Consider the following 12,195-nt stretch of genomic DNA (forward strand, 5'->3'; position numbering starts at 1 on the left):
CAGGATTATCAGTTTTTTCTAAATACTGCGACAGGTGACTGCAAGGTATTCCGAGCGGTGCTGAGGTCTAATTATCAAAGTCTCATAGTAGCTGGCATATTATTTCCAATAAAAGCTGCATACAACAAATTGCACCAAATATGAATTGTACGCGGTCCCCTGTCACGCCTTGAGCGGAGGAGAGGCCGCCAGAGTTGAAGTAGAGGTCGAGGCTGCCATTGATAAACGACTCTTTGGTGTACGGGAGCCTAGCAGGGACAATGTGGTACAGTCTGTTCCCCAGATCCAACCTGCCAGTACATTTTAAACTCTGCTTCATGTACCTCATTGCAAAAAAACCCCAAAAAAACAGTTAGCATCATTTGTTTTAATTTGTGGGGCACAACCCCCTCGGATCTAGCATGCATGGATCCATGGACTAATTTGCCCACCCAGGGCCCCCAAACTGCCTCACCACGCCCTGCCATAACACAGCGCCAGAGCCTCATCTTGAAGGCAGAGGACACAGGGGGAAAGCCTCGCCCCACCGGTCACTGTTCTGTGGTCACAATGGATTAGGATTGGAGCTGCTCCTCAGAACGCCCGGTGTCGCTGCGTTCTTAGAAGATTCAGCTGCAAGTCACCGTGCTGCTTTCAAAACCCTTTTTTTTTGCCATGCTATCTGAACAAAGCGGAAACTTTGTATAGCTAATAATTAAAACCAGTCAGACAGATTATATCTGTCCTCAATTAATGTCTTTTTGAGAAAACTGAACCCTGTATTTTAATTTGCAGTAATACAAAAATATATGGTTCTGTACTAAAACTATCGTCTAGAGCTCTGTGGTCGTTAGACGTGGATTTCTACTAAACGTTACCCTTCTATTCTTAATCTTAAAATGCTGTTTTTGAAACCACGCTACAGCGCTTTGTGGAAACTGAACTAGGTGGATGAACACAGACAGCACACGCAGACTGCGCGCAATGAATGCGCGGTACAGAGGCCGCAAGGAATGCTTTTCCCGTTTCAAAAAACAAATGTAATCTGCTGTGCAGTTCTGAGGGAGAAGAACGGTGCGGTGGGCGTTCCCATGCCCGTGACGTAGACGTGCCCGTGTCTAGACAGGAGCGATCCTTACCTGAGCTCCGAGTTCCTGGGGTGTGCACTTCATACAGGTGAGCGCTCATTGGAGTGTCCTCATGGACGAGCTATAATCTACAAATTGAAAGCTGTTTGGCGTACTGGCTATACCCACAACTCTAGAACCTGTGTTACTTCAACATTTCAATGTGCCCTTATTTTGTTGGTTTTCAACAAAGTCTTTCATGAATAATAATTTTTAAAATCCAAAGAAAGAAAGAAAAAAAAAAGCGAAATCATCTCTAATATGTCCAGTCAACGGACCAAAAAAACTCTGGTCTTAACAGTGCGGTGACCTTGACACTGAAGGTCTGTTAACAGTGAAGTGAGCTGACCTTTGAGAGAGGCGTCATTGTACACCACAATGGGAACGACACAAGCTTAGGTTTATCAAACTAAAAAGATGACTGATAGAACAAAGCCATTTAAACAGAGAGGGCTAAGATCCCACATCGTTGTTTTTTTTTTCTGCTCATTAGAAACATTGTGATTTGAATTAGCTGCTAAATTGTGCTCTGGCTTCTACCAGAGACTGCCGATTGACCTTCAAGTCTATTCAAACCCATTACCAGTCTTGAATGGAGTAATTCACCATTATAAAGAGTCTGTCTGGGGGAGCTCAGAGTTCAGCAGCTGGGCAGCCCTGCCCATGACTGGGTTCAATGAGACTGGCTGGAGTGGCTGCTGTAGAATGGGATCAAGGATATCAAACTATTTTGTATGTATAGATTTGTTTTTCTTGCGCTGTTAAACAGGTTGGTTTTACAATAAAATAGTCCAGCAGTCTGAAATATTGATAAGCTATCTGTTACATAATATTATTACAAATCAATGATTAATTTGATTTGATTATGCTTTTATCCTATGCATAAACTATGGATCAACAACTGCTGCTGCTGCAGAGTCACTTCCAATAGGACCGTGTTTGTTTTACATCTCATCTGAAGGACGGCGCACAAGGAGGTTAAGTGTCTTGCTCAGGGTCACACACAGTGAGTCAGTGGCTGGGATTTGAACCTGGGAACCTCCTGGCAACAAGCCCTTTTTTTTATAAATTTAGTTGTTATTTTTGTTATTTTCTCCCAATTTGAAATGCCCAATTATTATTTAGGCTCAGCTCACCGGCACCACCTCTGCACTGACTCGGGAGTGGTGAAGATGAACACACGCTGTCCTCCGAAGCGTGTGCCGTCAGCCGCCTGCTTCTTTACACACTGCGGATTCACCATGCAGCCCCCCAGGAGCTACTGCGTCAGAGGACAACGCAGCTCCCGGGCAGCTAACAGGCAAGCCCGCAGGTGCCTGGCCAGACTACAGGGATCGCTGGGGCGAACCCTGGCCGACCTAGACCCTCCAGCTCCCCCTGGCGATGCTCAGCCAATTGAGCGCCACCTCCTGGGAACCCCCATCCATGGTCAGCTGTGGAATAGCCCAGACTCGAACAGGCAATGCCCAGGCTATAGGGGCCATCCTGCACTCATAAAAACAGGTTGGGTGGTTGGGTCGTGTTTTAAAATGATGAATTCCTGACCGAGTCCCGGATAATTAGCAGACGGATTCTGGAGCGTACAGAACTCGCTCTTGCACGATACGGACTTGTTGTTTCGCGCGCTGCCTGTGCCCCATGTGTGGAACGCACACCGAGGTCATCAGAAGGTCACAAGGATATTAGACTGCGTTTTAACCCCTGAAGGTACACAAGGAATCGAGCGAAACCCTTCGTGCAAAACCTCACTGCAATAATAAGACAGTTAGCATAATTTCTAGTTAATATATTAAAATTACTGGGACCGAGTTGTGGCTCGGGTCCTCCACAATTGTCTAATTGCACAGACTACCTTATCCTCAAGGTAACTCGGCCCTTGTAAAAAGTCTACCATAGTAAAATTATTATCATTTATTTATTTGGCAGACGCCTTTATCCAAGGTGACTTACACAGGTGTCACAGGGCAGCACAGGGTTACAATGCAAGCTTCATATTTAAACACAGTGTAGTTTACAGTACATGCAAATAATAACACTACTAGAATACAATATGAACTAGGATGCAGCGAGTTACAATTACAAGAAGTTGTATCTGCAATGACATATCAGCAGTGCAGGAGTGGAAGGACAGGGCATCAGCTGAGGATGCAGTAACGTGGTGCTGAGGGCAGGCGAGTCCAGCGCACAGTAGGAGCAGTAGAGCAAGAGATCTACAGTGCAATCTGAACAGGTGAGCCTTGAGGAGGCGGTGGAAGGCAGTGAGAGACGGGACGGTCCTGGAGTTCTCCAGCAGCTGGTTCCACCACACAGGGGCTTATTCTGTGTAATAAAGCCCAGTGAAAGCAAGGCATAGTAACCTATTTAGGTATGATAAAGTCTATTCAAAAACTATAGAACCAGGGGAAAAACTGCAAAAATACTGTGGGAAACTTTTCTAAGGCTTGGTAGTCCAAGATTGGTGCTAGAGGGGGCTCTGTGAAACCAAACCAATTTCTTTTCTGGTCCAAAGTTGACCCATGTGGTTCTGCAGGGCTCAGAAACCCTCTTCTATAAGGGAGTGGCTACCCTTTGCTCACCCCCTTCATTCTTTCACTGCATAGTAGCGCTAAGGGCAGGTGTGTGTTATCAAGAGATATGCTGGTGCAGAGGAGGACTAGGGGAATGCACACACTGTCCGTTACACACAGTGTGGGATTATCACAATGTAAGCCAATCAGGGTCGAGGGTCAATTCTCGTTTATCTATCCCAATAACATTTCCACTTTCCTTTTGAAAATCAATTCCAATTCCCAATTCCAATTCCAATTCCAATTCCAATTCCAATTCCAATTCCTGTTCTCTTAATCAATTCCAAACACATCATTGATCACAATTGCACTGGGCAGCAATCTGTTAAAATGAGCTTCTCACAGACAGCGACAAACAAATCACTTCAACTGATCAATCACAACAATTACCAAGTCTCTAAAATATCAATTTGAACCCCAACCTCGAATCAAACTCTTCTAGATTGAATACTAGCTAAAGGTCTCTTGCAGTCCTTTCCACTCACAAGCTAATCAAAGTCATTTTCAGCACTATTAGGATTCAATATGAAATGTGGGCTCACTTTCCTGACAGCAGCTTTTAAAAAAAGAACACAAACAACAAAAGCAGACTTCACTGGCAAGCAAGATGGGACAGAACAGAGACTCTGGAGTTTACCTTGTGATCTCTGCGGGCCACATCTGGAGAATACACCAATGTGTTTAATATTGAACCTGTGTTTAAAATGTGAGTCCCTGCTTGAAAGCGTTGAGAGCTGGAGATGAGGAGAGGGGGTAGAGATCAAAACAAGTAAAAAAAAAAAAAAAGGGTTAGAACCCCAGGGGTCCTGCTTTTCCAAATCCAAATATGAAATGAACAATGAACAAACTCGAACCGAACAAGAACAGAAAGGTTGGTCGCCTGTCGTCGCCTCTCTGGGATGAGAGGTTTGAGTTTACTTGAACTGAGGGAGGGAGGGAGAGCTCTAATCCAGTCCAAAGCACATTAATCAAATTAGACGTGTCTGCTGTAGATCTGCACAGTACACTGTGAACACAAAAGTAAATGGGGTGTGGAAGTCAAGTGTGTTTACAAGGGGAAAGCGGGGGGGCGTTCGACATTGTAGCGAACACAGTGGGGACCTCAGCGCTACGAACACCTTGGGAACGCAGGCTGCTCATCGGTCTGAAATGACAGATAAATGCGCCATTGGGCTGCAATCAATCAATTACAAGGGATAATCACTACTGCATTGCACAGGTGTGCCACGGTTCCACTACAGCTCAAATTGCCTTGCAACTGCAATTCATTAGGAGCTGCACACACAGCCCTTCAGTCCTTAACCAGCCTGCTGCTTCCCACAAATGGCCCACACGCTTTGCAGCCAGCAACATGCTTCACCCCAAAGACAGTGCGGCGCTGGACGGGCGGGTGTAATAGACTTCCTCCAGGTGAGAGCCGTTCTTGAACTAGGAGCTGCTCTTCAGTTCTAGTCTGTAACATCGACCAAAGGGTCTTTACTGAAGGAAGAGCGGCGGCATTGAGTGACCCGCCCCTGTGGGAGGGGATCACAAACTGGGACTCGTGCAAAAATAAACGCGCGCACACATGCTAATGCAATGACTCACTGAAAGTTGTTTGTACTGCATTGTCCGGGTCTGAAATGCCTTTTTAGTTTTCCTTTTGCAGAAGCAGGTGGCTAGTTGAAAATAAACGCAACGTGTATTCATTGAATGTGCTTGCAAAGTAAAAGTTTTTTTTCGTTTGTTTGTGTTTTGCTACATGTTGTCATAAGAACATAAGAACATAAGAAAGTTTACAAACGAGAGGAGGCCATTCGGCCCATCTTGCTCATTCCAATGTCTCTTCCAATGTTGTTTGTACCGATGTGGACGACCACCAACGGATCATCTCCTGTTCGTTCTAGGAGCCTGTCCACGTTCTCAGTGATGTGCTTGACAGAGGCTCCCGGAAGGCAGCACACTGTTGTAGTAAGGGGGTCCAAACTGCGAATTGAACTTGCTGTGTTTCTCAATATGGAGTCCCCAATAATCATGACCTCCCTTCTTTTTGCTTTCTGGTCACCACTGTCAATAGGGTCCTGGATGTTGTTCCTTTCATTCTCTTGTTGTTGGTTCTGCTCATCAAAATTCTGAAGTGACTCAAATTTGTTGGTTGTTTTGATTTCTGGTGGTTGTGTTTGACGAAGTTTCTTTTTTTCCCTGCTTCTGCCTACCTGAACCCAGCTGTTCTGACCTTCTATCTCCCTGGTGGCTTTCATTCTGTTAGGGGTGATGCAGACTTCCATGAATTGTGGGTGTGCCAGCTCCTCAAGATCCTGTTGCTGTCTCATTTCTTCCAGCTTCATTTCTAGCATACTTACTAGTTTATGCAAGTCCTGGATCGCGCGGCACTTTACGCACACTTGGTTTAGCTCCGCTGGGTTTTCTCGGATTTCCCACATCAAGCAGGTGTCACAGATTACTGGCTTGAAGACCATGTTGATGGGGTTTTTTGAAGTTTAGTTTCTTCTGCAGCCCTCAACCTGCTTTCAAACTGCTCTGCACTTTTCCACGCCTGTACTTCTCCCACGCTGTCGCTTCCACTCGCTGTCGCTGGGAAGACTGACTCGTTTATAGCTGCGTTGTTCTGCTGTGCTGTTGGCTCCTCCCCTGAATTTGAATCAGCTGCTCCGAGTTTCAGCTTGTTATCAGAAAAACACACGCGGCTGTTTGACTTTGAGCTGCAGTGTTTGCCCAATGTCCTGTGTTTTCTGATTAAAGCAATTAAAAATGTAATTTCTCCTTACTGCTTCTAAACTGCTCTGCACTTTTCCACGCCTGTACTTCTCCCACACTGTCGCTTCCACTCTCTTACCCATTCCAAACTCTTGATTAAATCGGGCTCACCTCTTTCTTCTGGTGTCTTCTGATTAATATCAAATGTGGAAAATGCTGAAGACTGCACTGCACATTCTAATAACAATAATAATACAATTCCCGGAGAGACTGAGCGTTCATACGCGTGTGCCTGGGTGTGTCCTGGCGCTTTGCATTGTGGGGGCTGTAGTTCCATAACAGAGGCATGGCTTTCAAAGTATGCCAAGAAAACTACAAATACAGAAAGCCCTTGAGGTGAAACATAAAACAGACAAAGTGTGGACTGAGAATGGATGCTGAAAGAACCAGAACGTTTTCAGGGTTTTTTTTTTTTAATTTATTTATTTATTTTACAGTGTACTCTATTGGCATGGATTGGGCGTTCCAAAGGCTGCTGGGAGATTGAGTTATAGATGCGAATTGCTGCTGGGAGATGGAGTCTTCTTTAAACAGAGCAATCCTCAAGGTTTTCATTGATGGTTGTTGGAGCTTGGTAAAAAAGCATTTATTCTGTCAAGATTAATACATACATACATACATACATACATCATTGCCAGTACATTTATAAGGTATTATATTTTCCCATATTCAAATAGAGAGAGGGTTATAGCAGGTCAGCGAACACACGAAACAATTATCCTCAATTTGAGAAACTGTAAATATATACAAGTCCCAAACTCCAGCTGAACTGTCACAGAGTTGACGTGATCACCACGTGATCGGACAATTAGCTTCAGGCCATTTTGAATTAATTTTTTTCCCTGAGAGAGCGGCTCACATCACAAAGCGTTTGCCACTCCTCCTACTTTTGTGTCGTCTGCAAATTTAACAAGTTTGCTTACTATACCAGAATCTAAATCATTAATGTAGATTAGGAATAGCAGAGGAACTAATACTGATCCCTGTGGTACACCGCTGGTTACCACACTCCATTCTGAGGTTTTTCCTCTAATCAGTACTTTCTGTTTTCTACATGTTAACCACTCCCTAATCCATGTACATGTGTTTCCTTGAATCCCAACTGCGTTCACTTTGAGAATTAATCTTTTGTGCGGGACTTTGTCAAAAGCTTTCTGGAAATCTAAATAAACCATGTCATAGGCTTTGCAATTATCCATTATCGATGTTGAATCCTCAAAAAAATCAAGCAAGTTAGTTAGACATGATCTCCCTTTCCTAAAACCATGTTGACTGTCTCCCAGGACCCTGTTACCATATAGGTAATTTTCCATTTTGGATCTTATTATAGTTTCCATAAGTTTGCATATAATAGAAGTCAGACTTACTGGTCTGTAGTTACCTGGTTCAGTTTTGTTTCCCTTTTTGTGGATCGATATTACGTTTGCAATTTTCCAGTCTGTCGGTACCACCCCTGTGTCAAGAGACTGCTGCATGATCTTGGTTAGCGGTTTGTAAATTACTTCTTTCATTTCTTTGAGTACTACTGGGAGGATCTCATCCAGCCCAGGGGATTTGTTTATTTTAAGAGCTCCTAGTCCCTTTAACACTTCTGCCTCAGTTATGCTAAAGTTATTTAAAACTGGATAGGAACTGGATGACATATGAGGCATGATGTCAGTATCTTCCTTTGTAAAAACTTGTGAAAAGTAATCATTTAATATATTTGCTATTTTTTTTTCTTCATCTACGATTTTGCCATTTGTATCTCTTAAACATTTAATCTCCTCTTTGAATGTTCTCTTGCTGTTGTAATATTGGAAAAACATTTTGGAATTGGTTTTAGCTCCCTTAGCAATGTTCATTTCTATTTCTCTCTTGGCCTTTCTAACTTCCTTTTTGACTTGCGTTTGCAGTTCTGTGTACTCTTTCTGCGTACTTTCTTTTTGGTCCTTTTTTAATGCTCTGTAAAGTGCCTTTTTTCGCTGAATATTTTTTTTTATTGATCTATTAAACCATTTTGGCAATTTAGTTTTACATTTAGATTTGTCTACTTTAGGGATGTAATTGTTTTGCGCCTCTAGTACTACATTTTTGAAGAACAACCATCCTTCTTCTGTGGGTGTTTTCTCTATTTTACTCAAGTCTACTTCTGTTAGTCTCTGTTTCATACCTTCATAGTTTGCTTTTTTAAAATTGTAAACCTTAGCTTTAGTCATTACTTCTGGGGTTACTTTTGTGGTTTTAAAAAATAAGTGAATATGTGAATAAGTCATTGAAATGACACACTTAGAACACCGATACCCAAAGCATTTTGTAAGCTTAAAGTTTATTCCTTTATTTGAATTTATTTATTTTAATTTAAATGCGCATAGCAGCCGGGTATCCATTGTGAAAGTTCAAGTGCTATAATTATTCTCGCTGCATTTTGTGGAGTGCATTAAACGATAAAAACCACGTTGTGTTGAAGCAAGAGGCATCATCAAATAATTAAAATAAATTATTATTATTATTATATAAACCCAAGTGTATCTCATTAGTAAGATACATACAGAGCTGCTATATTTTCTCTTTGAGTAGATACTGCTCGCATCGGTAATCTGTTTCTTATCCCCAGGAATTGTTTGGGTTTTTTTCTTCATTTTTCTTCCTGAGTGTTGCTCCCGCATTGTCTCCTTCTCTGTAGGACTGGAGAATTTAAATAAATGAATGAATGAATGAATGAATACAAAGATGTGGATGTTCTTCTAAAGGTCTGAAACAGAAAGACACAGTGATTAAAGCGGTGCCATTGGAAAGGATGCAAGTGTAAAAGTTGCCGAGGTGCTCCAGTCTTCCTCCCACTCCACCGGCGTGGAGGCGCGGCGTTGTGCTCTTTGCCGAGCCGAGCGCTTTCCCTTTACACGCCCTGCTTTACAGCAATAGGAGACACAGGACTCAAATCTTATTCGAGAGGCGCACAGACAGGCGCATTTGTATGCTTCGTTAGAACCACAAATACCTAAACCCATTAACATCGGCGCACAGCGCTGGCTTCCGGGGGACATTATCTGTTTAATTCAAGAAGAAACACCAGCAAGAGGATGAAGATCATACAACAAAAAATAGATACAGATATCTGTGCACTTTGATATGGATGAGATTACATAGAGACTGCAGGGTGTGTGTGTGTGTGTGTGTATTAGTGTGTGTGTAGAATATGTAGCCAGGAGTTTTTCTCACATTGTCACAAGAGTAAATCCGGTTCTTGAACATATAATATTTACAGACTCATCGCGAATTGGTTCCTTTCTTATTCTCTCTTTCAATGTTTCAATAAGAAACTAAAATAACCGGAAAAATGCACAGCGAGTTCGGTCGCGTGTTTAACGTGAGACACTTAAAATAATATACATGGGTTTGTGTTGTTTTTTTTTTTTTTTTTAATGCAGTTTTAGAGCTTTTCTATTTGTTTAGATATCACCCTGTATTAATTGCACGAAGCGCTTTTCTTTTTGTTTAGATATCACCCTGTATTAATTGCACGAAGCGCCCCCCCCCTCCCCCCCTCCCTCCCCTCTCCCCCTCGGATCCATTACCGCGTCTGTTTCCTCTAATCATTGCTAATGCTCTTGCCCAGTCTTGATTACATGTCCTTCATGACGCTTCGTTATGTCCACGCACCGCCATTGACACCCCCCCCCCCCAAGGACCCACTAAATGGTGATAATCTCCAAAGAAAAAAAAAATCACCCTCTTTGCAACAACAACAAAAAAAAAAACCCTTGCTGCTTCCCTTGCGGAAACTCTTTCACGTGTTTTTTTTTTTTTCTCTCCCCTTTCATTGCGGTGCGCAGATTATGTGAACTTCTCTTTTCCCTTGCTGTTCAATGTTCTTTCAAGCGACTCGGAGCGCCTACAAGGTAAGAAGGGCTGCGGGACTGACATTCCGAGCGAACGCCGGGGCTGTGCGAATAGAAATGATTTATTGCTTCTTTCTCGGTTCAAATAGAGTTCACGCTTGAATTTGTCGCAGCTGCTTCTCGGGGCTAAAAGAGTGTCTTGCTCCAGCAGTCTGGCTAAACTATAGTTTAAAAAAAAAATGCTAACTGCGTTTTCGCAGGGCGTATTAAACCCGGCTGGGATTGTAGCGATGATACAGCGAGGCTTTGCCAACGACAGTTATCATTTCAAAGAAACGTGTGAGGTTTTAATGAACTATAGTTTGTTCATCCCTGTTTAATACGTTGCTTGCTTTGCTAAAGGGAAATGCATTGCAAATACTATACCCCATATCTGAAATGCAAATGCTAATTACATAAGAAAAATCCACTATTATTATTATTATTATTATTATTATTATTATTATTATTATTATTATTATTATTATTATTATACAAGATTCAGTGTGTTCTGATCATTTCAATAATAATAATAATAATAATAATAATAATAATAATAATAATAATAATAATAATAATAATAATAATCTCTTTCATTTTCAGTATTCCTGATTAAATGTTGTATCACATTATTTTATGATAGCAGACAAGCAATGGTTGATAAATCTGTCATAATTATTAAAACAAATGAGATTGACTGGCTGAAGTTTATTGATATTCGCAGGGCAAAACTATATGAATTTATTGAAACACATTGTGTGCCAAAGTAAACGAGAGGTGTGAACTTAAAACAAGATATTTTAAAACGAGGCTCTTATTAGCAGCAGTAGTAATATTAGTATTAAAATGATTAATTAGTTTTTTGGTTATAAAAAGATAAGCATATTCTGTCTGTCTCTCTCGTCATTTTTTTAAACGTGCAAAACACCAACTAACTCTAGCTTTTAAAGTAATACAGAGTGTGAACAAATACACTCCTAACAACAGCTTTACAAAAGCGTCGGTATGTTATTAAGAGCAGCGTTTACACCGCAGACGGGGATCCGAGTTCGAGCGGAGAAACGTCAGGAAAACGTTTCAATACAAAAGTGCGGTGGAGATCCTTGCTGAATATAAACCAGTGTCTGAGGGTCTGGTTTGAATGCGATAAAGACTATGGATTCCTAGGTAGAAGAGCACAAAAGAAACAAGCATCCAAGGCCATTAATCACGTTGTGCGATTGCACAGGCCTGCGTTTTAAATGAATCTGCGCGCTATATATAGACCCTCGTAAATTAAAAACCCAACTCATCTTCGTTCTCTCAAGGTGTACCTTCTATGTGTGTGTGCGCGCCAAAATACATTTCAGGGGTCCACGGCAATCCTGTGCCTTTTGTAGACTTTGCCATAGCAATAGGGACGGGGTGACGGCGGGAATTCACTACACTACAGAAACATTAATAAGCTTACTTGCGTTCCGCTATACTGTAACTGAGATCACGTCTTGTGCTGCAGTGTCGATGGTGCGGGACTCGGCAATGTATGCTTTAAGGCAATACACAAAGCAACAAGGAAGTTGCATGTTTACATAAGCACATTTCAAACGGATCTTTGGAAATGTTTAACAATTTACCGTCAGCCCGGCTAGCTCAGTCGGTAGAGCATGAGACTCTTAATCTCAGGGTCGTGGGTTCGAGCCCCACGTTGGGCGTCCGTTTTGAGTACTGTTTCTTAGAGGCAACAGAGCACTGTTTGACTGCAGATTAAATATTTCCATCTGTTGTAATGGTCTTTTGCAAGGTGTCAGCAGTATCTCAGAAAATACAACAATCTTGGTCTGTTGTTTATATTTCCTTCCTGTCTGTTCACATTTTATACAGTATTGCAATAATAATACCTGTATGCTTTGTCAGATAGGAATTGCT

At 42.0% G+C, this 12,195-nt stretch overlaps 1 non-coding gene across 1 annotated transcript; it reads left to right on the forward strand.

Annotated features, from left to right (window-relative positions):
- Positions 1–11,908: 11,908 nt before the first annotated feature.
- trnak-cuu lies at positions 11,909–11,981 on the forward strand. The gene has a single exon. It is a non-coding gene; the product is annotated as a tRNA-Lys (tRNA).
- Positions 11,982–12,195: the final 214 nt, after the last annotated feature.

The sequence above is a fragment of the Polyodon spathula genome, unplaced genomic scaffold (assembly GCF_017654505.1).
Source record: "Polyodon spathula isolate WHYD16114869_AA unplaced genomic scaffold, ASM1765450v1 scaffolds_1761, whole genome shotgun sequence".
NCBI lineage: Eukaryota > Metazoa > Chordata > Actinopteri > Acipenseriformes > Polyodontidae > Polyodon > Polyodon spathula.